The sequence below is a fragment of the Schistocerca gregaria genome, unplaced genomic scaffold, assembly GCF_023897955.1.
Source record: "Schistocerca gregaria isolate iqSchGreg1 unplaced genomic scaffold, iqSchGreg1.2 ptg000874l, whole genome shotgun sequence".
NCBI lineage: Eukaryota > Metazoa > Arthropoda > Insecta > Orthoptera > Acrididae > Schistocerca > Schistocerca gregaria.
In genome coordinates, this window is record NW_026062235.1 from 162,501 (window position 1) to 170,000 (window position 7,500).

General features: G+C 51.5%; 3 non-coding genes across 3 annotated transcripts in view; all 3 read right to left on the minus strand.

Moving 5' to 3' along the window:
* Nucleotides 1-2, minus strand: part of LOC126323884 (large subunit ribosomal RNA) — a 4,222-nt gene extending 4,220 nt beyond the window's left edge. The window contains exon 1 of the ribosomal RNA XR_007559745.1: nucleotides 1-2. This exon is cut by the window's left edge and continues 4,220 nt beyond it. This is a non-coding gene — a ribosomal RNA (large subunit ribosomal RNA).
* A 188-nt stretch (nucleotides 3-190) lies between these two features.
* LOC126323843 (5.8S ribosomal RNA) lies at nucleotides 191-345 on the minus strand. The gene has a single exon (XR_007559705.1). It is a non-coding gene; the product is annotated as a 5.8S ribosomal RNA (ribosomal RNA).
* A 363-nt stretch (nucleotides 346-708) lies between these two features.
* On the minus strand, nucleotides 709-2,601 carry LOC126323858 (small subunit ribosomal RNA). The gene has a single exon (XR_007559720.1). It is a non-coding gene; the product is annotated as a small subunit ribosomal RNA (ribosomal RNA).
* Between the last annotated feature and the right edge of the window lie 4,899 nt (nucleotides 2,602-7,500).

The window sequence follows — 7,500 nt, forward strand, 5'->3', positions numbered from 1 at the left end:
CGTTGTACGAGGTGTCGCACGCCACACCGCCAGCCGGCTGTGCACGCTACCGAGAAAGTACCGGTATGCGAACCGCCAGGCGACGGGCGCGCATCGCACGTTTAAGGAGACGCGGCCGGCCACACAGGCGACCACGACACTCCCACGTCTCCGAAGCGGGACAAACGCCGCGCGCTTCAGTATACGTAGCCGACCCTCAGCCAGACGTGGCCCGGGAACGGAATCCATGGACCGCAATGTGCGTTCGAAACGTCGATGTTCATGTGTCCTGCAGTTCACATGTCGACGCGCAATTTGCTGCGTTCTTCATCGACCCACGAGCCGAGTGATCCACCGTCCTGGGTGATCTTTTCCTTTTCAGTCTCCCACTGTCTCTTTCAAGACAGTAGCATTTGCGGGACTGAGGCGTCTGACGGCCCCTGTTCCACTTTTTTTTTTTGTGTCCAACGGCCTCACAGCCGATGGGCGTCGTACGGCTCCACACCGGAGCGGACAGGCACTCGGGCGAACGTCATTCAAAACCGGCGCCAGGCGCCAGGTACCGCAGGCCAGCCGCTCCAGAGCTTCAGCGCTCGTACCACACAACAACAACACTTCCGCTAGTTTTGAGAGGCACGCGTGGTTCCGCACGCGGCGCACGGCCACTGCCGTACAGGTAGCGTGTTGCGCGACACGACACGCACATCGAAAGACATGCAGTCTAGTCGGTAATGATCCTTCCGCAGGTTCACCTACGGAAACCTTGTTACGACTTTTACTTCCTCTAAATGATCAAGTTTGGTCATCTTTCCGGTAGCATCGGCAACGACAGAGTCGATGCCGCGTACCAGTCCGAAGACCTCACTAAATCATTCAATCGGTAGTAGCGACGGGCGGTGTGTACAAAGGGCAGGGACGTAATCAACGCGAGCTTATGACTCGCGCTTACTGGGAATTCCTCGTTCATGGGGAACAATTGCAAGCCCCAATCCCTAGCACGAAGGAGGTTCAGCGGGTTACCCCGACCTTTCGGCCTAGGAAGACACGCTGATTCCTTCAGTGTAGCGCGCGTGCGGCCCAGAACATCTAAGGGCATCACAGACCTGTTATTGCTCAATCTCGTGCGGCTAGAAGCCGCCTGTCCCTCTAAGAAGAAAAGTAATCGCTGACAGCACGAAGGATGTCACGCGACTAGTTAGCAGGCTAGAGTCTCGTTCGTTATCGGAATTAACCAGACAAATCGCTCCACCAACTAAGAACGGCCATGCACCACCACCCACCGAATCAAGAAAGAGCTATCAATCTGTCAATCCTTCCGGTGTCCGGGCCTGGTGAGGTTTCCCGTGTTGAGTCAAATTAAGCCGCAGGCTCCACTCCTGGTGGTGCCCTTCCGTCAATTCCTTTAAGTTTCAGCTTTGCAACCATACTTCCCCCGGAACCCAAAAGCTTTGGTTTCCCGGAGGCTGCCCGCCGAGTCATCGGAGGAACTGCGGCGGATCGCTGGCTGGCATCGTTTATGGTTAGAACTAGGGCGGTATCTGATCGCCTTCGAACCTCTAACTTTCGTTCTTGATTAATGAAAACATACTTGGCAAATGCTTTCGCTTCTGTTCGTCTTGCGACGATCCAAGAATTTCACCTCTAACGTCGCAATACGAATGCCCCCGCCTGTCCCTATTAATCATTACCTCGGGTTCCGAAAACCAACAAAATAGAACCGAGGTCCTATTCCATTATTCCATGCACACAGTATTCAGGCGGGCTTGCCTGCTTTAAGCACTCTAATTTGTTCAAAGTAAACGTGCCGGCCCACCGAGACACTCAACAAAGAGCACCCTGGTAGGATTTAAACGGGGTCCGCCTCGGGACGCGAAAGCACCCCTTCGGCTCGCCCCACCGGCAGGACGTCCCACGATACATGCCAGTTAAACACCGACGGGCGGTGAACCAACAGCGTGGGACACAAATCCAACTACGAGCTTTTTAACCGCAACAACTTTAATATACGCTATTGGAGCTGGAATTACCGCGGCTGCTGGCACCAGACTTGCCCTCCAATAGATACTCGTTAAAGGATTTAAAGTGTACTCATTCCGATTACGGGGCCTCGGATGAGTCCCGTATCGTTATTTTTCGTCACTACCTCCCCGTGCCGGGAGTGGGTAATTTGCGCGCCTGCTGCCTTCCTTGGATGTGGTAGCCGTTTCTCAGGCTCCCTCTCCGGAATCGAACCCTGATTCCCCGTTACCCGTTACAACCATGGTAGGCGCAGAACCTACCATCGACAGTTGATAAGGCAGACATTTGAAAGATGCGTCGCCGGTACGAGGACCGTGCGATCAGCCCAAAGTTATTCAGAGTCACCAAGGCAAACGGACCAGACAAGCCAATCCGATTGGTTTTGATCTAATAAAAGCGTCCCTTCCATCTCTGGTCGGGACTCTGTTTGCATGTATTAGCTCTAGAATTACCACAGTTATCCAAGTAACGTGGGTACGATCTAAGGAACCATAACTGATTTAATGAGCCATTCGCGGTTTCACCTTAATGCGGCTTGTACTGAGACATGCATGGCTTAATCTTTGAGACAAGCATATGACTACTGGCAGGATCAACCAGGGAGCTGCGTCAACTAGAGCTGAGCAGCCGGCCGCCCGGGAGTGTGTCCCGGGGGCCCGCGCGAACACGCAAGCGTCCGCTCAATTATTCTGCAAACAGGAGGAGGCCGAGCTCCCCTGCACGATACACCTCGAAACCCTCTCAGGTCCCGGCGGCGCGCAGCGCCGTCCTAGGTACTTGGTCGGTTTCGAGAGAGGCGCAATCGCCCGGAGTTAGGCGAGTAGACGGTTTTAGTGCGAACACCCTTGCTCCCAACTGAGCTTGCCGCTGCCGACAGAGGCCCGGGAGCGTGCTGTCGTGGCATTGCCGGCGGGAGACAACACGCGCCACCTATGGTGACCGGCAGCTCCAACGCCAGCGCCACACAAGGGCAAAGCCCCACTTGGGTGCAGAAGCGAACTCTCCCAGCACAGCGCACGCGCCAACACGTCCGCACAACTGCGATACAAACCACCTGCGAGAACCGCTGGGGCGACCGAGCAGCAGACGGCGTCGCGGCGCCGAGTGCCAGGCGGCGGCGCATCCTCAACGCACACAGTCCTCAATCAGACCAGCACACTGCAGATGTCCACCGCGCTTCGCACCGGGCTCGGCTGAACCAACTTTGGCCGCCAGGCGCCGCGTGCAGGGTGCGCCGCAGCGTAGCTGCGCCGCCTGCCGGGCCCGTCGGCTGGCGCTCCTGCCACTCGGCGCCCCCCACCAGCCGCCTGTTGCGCGTGCGCCCACGCAGCGCGCGGCCAACACGCCGGGCGGCCCCCCTTCACCGGCCGGGAACAGTCCCACCAAGCCACCGCCGCGTATCGCTTCATAACCCACATGGGCCTAGTCACGCGTGTGGATGTGGCGGGTACCGCTGAAACAACCGGTTAATAGCTGTACCGATCGTCGCCATCACAGATTCACCTCCAGCGTGAACAACCGCTCAACAACGGATTTCCAGTTCATTTGCGTATCTTGGGCAGTAAACGTAGATGTCCACCTACATTTGCGAATTCAACAATTCTTGCATGCCAGGATGTCATGTGTCACGACACGCTACATCAGACCACATACACACTGCGACATGTGCAGAAGAGAACACGTGGAAGGTGGCCCGCGCACGTATGCGATGTACCTTCCGCGATCCACTGTCAACCGGCATCTGCGGCATGTCCCAGATATGGAACGCGGTCCACCAGGGTAGCACTTTGTGTGAGGCAATACGACAAAGTCGGAATACACGCGTCACTACATCAGACGGCTCACGCTGACCTGACCTGACCTGACTCACCGCACCACCACCCCCAGCGACCCAGGGTGACATACAATGCGTTCGTACGTTCCTCCCACACGCCTCTACGGCGTACCACAGTGCAACCTAGCTGTTATTGGGAGACGAGACAAGTAGCATCAAGCACAACATATGGAAATTGAGATTCGACACCGTTGGGCACAGCCAGCGTACGGTCACACGTATCACACTACTTCACTCTGTACGTAACGACCGATGATCGGTACAGCGTGTGGGTTACGCGTACGACATCAGCGGACAATGGACACAGACCATACCACGACGTACACTGAGGGCGTCGACATCTGAATGCAACTGAACAGCTGCGAGGCTCATTTAACACTCAAACGCCAGACCGACCAGCTTGAGAGGACAGAGACACAAAGAGGGGGACAGAGGGGGACAGAGGGGGGGGAGGGGGGGGTCGGCGATATAGTCCTATTGCAGTACAATTGACAGTGGATAGCAGGAATATGTGGAAAGTAAGCAACACTCGCAAGACATCTACATGAGGATAACAACGACACCAGAGATTCCGAGCAGTGAACTATGTTAGGCAAAGGGACAACGTGGGTTAGGTTAAGGGACAACGTGGGTTAGGTTAAGGGACAACGTGGGTTAGGTTAAGGGACAACGTGGGTTAGGTTAAGGGACAACGTGGGTTAGGTTAAGGGACAACGTGGGTTAGGTTAAGGGACAACGTGGGTTAGGTTAAGGGACAACGTGGGTTAGGTTAAGGGACAACGTGGGTTAGGTTAAGGGACAACGTGGGTTAGGTTAAGGGACAACGTGGGTTAGGTTAAGGGACAACGTGGGTTAGGTTAAGGGACAACGTGGGTTAGGTTAAGGGACAACGTGGGTTAGGTTAAGGGACAACGTGGGTTAGGTTAAGGGACAACGTGGGTTAGGTTAAGGGACAACGTGGGTTAGGTTAAGGGACAACGTGGGTTAGGTTAAGGGACAACTTGAGTTAGGTTAAGGGACAACTTGAGTTAGGTTAAGGGACAACTTGAGTTAGGTTAAGGGACAACTTGAGTTAGGTTAAGGGACAAATTGAGTTAGGTTAAGGGACAAATTGAGTTAGGTTAAGGGACAAATTGAGTTAGGTTAAGGGACAAATTGAGTTAGGTTAAGGGACAACTTGAGTTAGGTTAAGGGACAACTTGAGTTAGGTTAAGGGACAACTTGAGTTAGGTTAAGGGACAAATTGAGTTAGGTTAAGGGACAACTTGAGTTAGGTTAAGGGACAACTTGAGTTAGGTTAAGGGACAACTTGAGTTAGGTTAAGGGACAACTTGAGTTAGGTTAAGGGACAACTTGAGTTAGGTTAAGGGACAACTTGAGTTAGGTTAAGGGACAAATTGAGTTAGGTTAAGGGACAAATTGAGTTAGGTTAAGGGACAAATTGAGTTAGGTTAAGGGACAAATTGAGTTAGGTTAAGGGACAAATTGAGTTAGGTTAAGGGACAAATTGAGTTAGGTTAAGGGACAACTTGAGTTAGGTTAAGGGACAACTTGAGTTAGGTTAAGGGACAACTTGAGTTAGGTTAAGGGACAACTTGAGTTAGGTTAAGGGACAACTTGAGTTAGGTTAAGGGACAACTTGAGTTAGGTTAAGGGACAAATTGAGTTAGGTTAAGGGACAAATTGAGTTAGGTTAAGGGACAAATTGAGTTAGGTTAAGGGACAAATTGAGTTAGGTTAAGGGACAAATTGAGTTAGGTTAAGGGACAAATTGAGTTAGGTTAAGGGACAACTTGAGTTAGGTTAAGGGACAAATTGAGTTAGGTTAAGGGACAACTTGAGTTAGGTTAAGGGACAACTTGAGTTAGGTTAAGGGACAACTTGAGTTAGGTTAAGGGACAACTTGAGTTAGGTTAAGGGACAACTTGAGTTAGGTTAAGGGACAACTTGAGTTAGGTTAAGGGACAACTTGAGTTAGGTTAAGGGACAAATTGAGTTAGGTTAAGGGACAAATTGAGTTAGGTTAAGGGACAAATTGAGTTAGGTTAAGGGACAAATTGAGTTAGGTTAAGGGACAACTTGAGTTAGGTTAAGGGACAACTTGAGTTAGGTTAAGGGACAACTTGAGTTAGGTTAAGGGACAACTTGAGTTAGGTTAAGGGACAAATTGAGTTAGGTTAAGGGACAAATTGAGTTAGGTTAAGGGACAAATTGAGTTAGGTTAAGGGACAACTTGAGTTAGGTTAAGGGACAAATTGAGTTAGGTTAAGGGACAAATTGAGTTAGGTTAAGCGATAATCTGGTACAGCCACAGTTAGGTTAAGCGATAATCTGGTACAGCCACAGTTAGGTTAAGCGATAATCTGGTACAGCCACAGTTAGGTTAAGCGATAATCTGGTACAGCCACAGTTAGGTTAAGCGATAATCTGGTACAGCCACAGTTAGGTTAAGCGATAATCTGGTACAGCCACAGTTAGGTTAAGCGATAAACTGGTACAGCCACAGTTAGGTTAAGCGATAAACTGGTACAGCCACAGTTAGGTTAAGCGATAAACTGGTACAGCCACAGTTAGGTTAAGCGATAAACTGGTACAGCCACAGTTAGGTTAAGCGATAAACTGGTACAGCCACAGTTAGGTTAAGCGATAAACTGGTACAGCCACAGTTAGGTTAAGCGATAAACTGGTACAGCCACAGTTAGGTTAAGCGATAAACTGGTACAGCCACAGTTAGGTTAAGCGATAAACTGGTACAGCCACAGTTAGGTTAAGCGATAAACTGGTACAGCCACAGTTAGGTTAAGCGATAAACTGGTACAGCCACAGTTAGGTTAAGCGATAAAGTTGGTTAAATTTGGTATTGTGTGGGAAGGGGGCAGAGAGAGAGGGGGGGGGGGGGGGGTGGATAGTGGTGGCAGTACACGGATGCCTGAGTCACCGTCAGATACGTCACGTCGGTTCGATGCTTGTAGCAAGAGGCTGGCGGATGTGTGTCTCTCACTTCTGCAATTTTTCATGTGGTATAACACGAGGGCGGGGGATGATATTTGGTGCCCCTCTGTGTAGGATGTGTGTTGGTGGTGTTGATTTATCTGAGCAATGGTAGTTGTCGGAGGAGTGGGGTATTGTGCTTTTATAGGTGGACCTACTGCTCTGGTTATCATAGTGTCGACGGTGCAATGTGGCAGAGAGGATGCACTCGACATTGTCGCATTCCAGATGTTTACGTATTGTGTGTCTCCGTTGCAGGCCGAGAGTGGTGCATGTTCGAGTGTCTGGCTGACGTGCGATTCACGTTGTGTGCCCAGTCTTACAGCACGTATAGGGACATTCGCATAAATCATCTATATTTGGCCTTGCATCATTTACTAAGCAGTGCCGTGAGACGACCGAACTATTAGGAAAGTACTGATGTACCGCATAATGTTTACCTTCCACCACACGGCGAGTATCGACTGTGCCCAGCGTTGCCACCGCAGGCAGCGGTCACCGTCACCATTGTGCGGCGGAACGGAACATCTATATCCTCAGAGGAGCACTCTTTGCCGCCGGGCGTCACGTCTCGCGGCCTGCCGGCCAGCGCCCACGACGAACTTACTGCATGTATAGGGACAGCGGGAATTTGGCATACTTGATATAACTCTTCATGAGGCGCAAGATATAGGGGT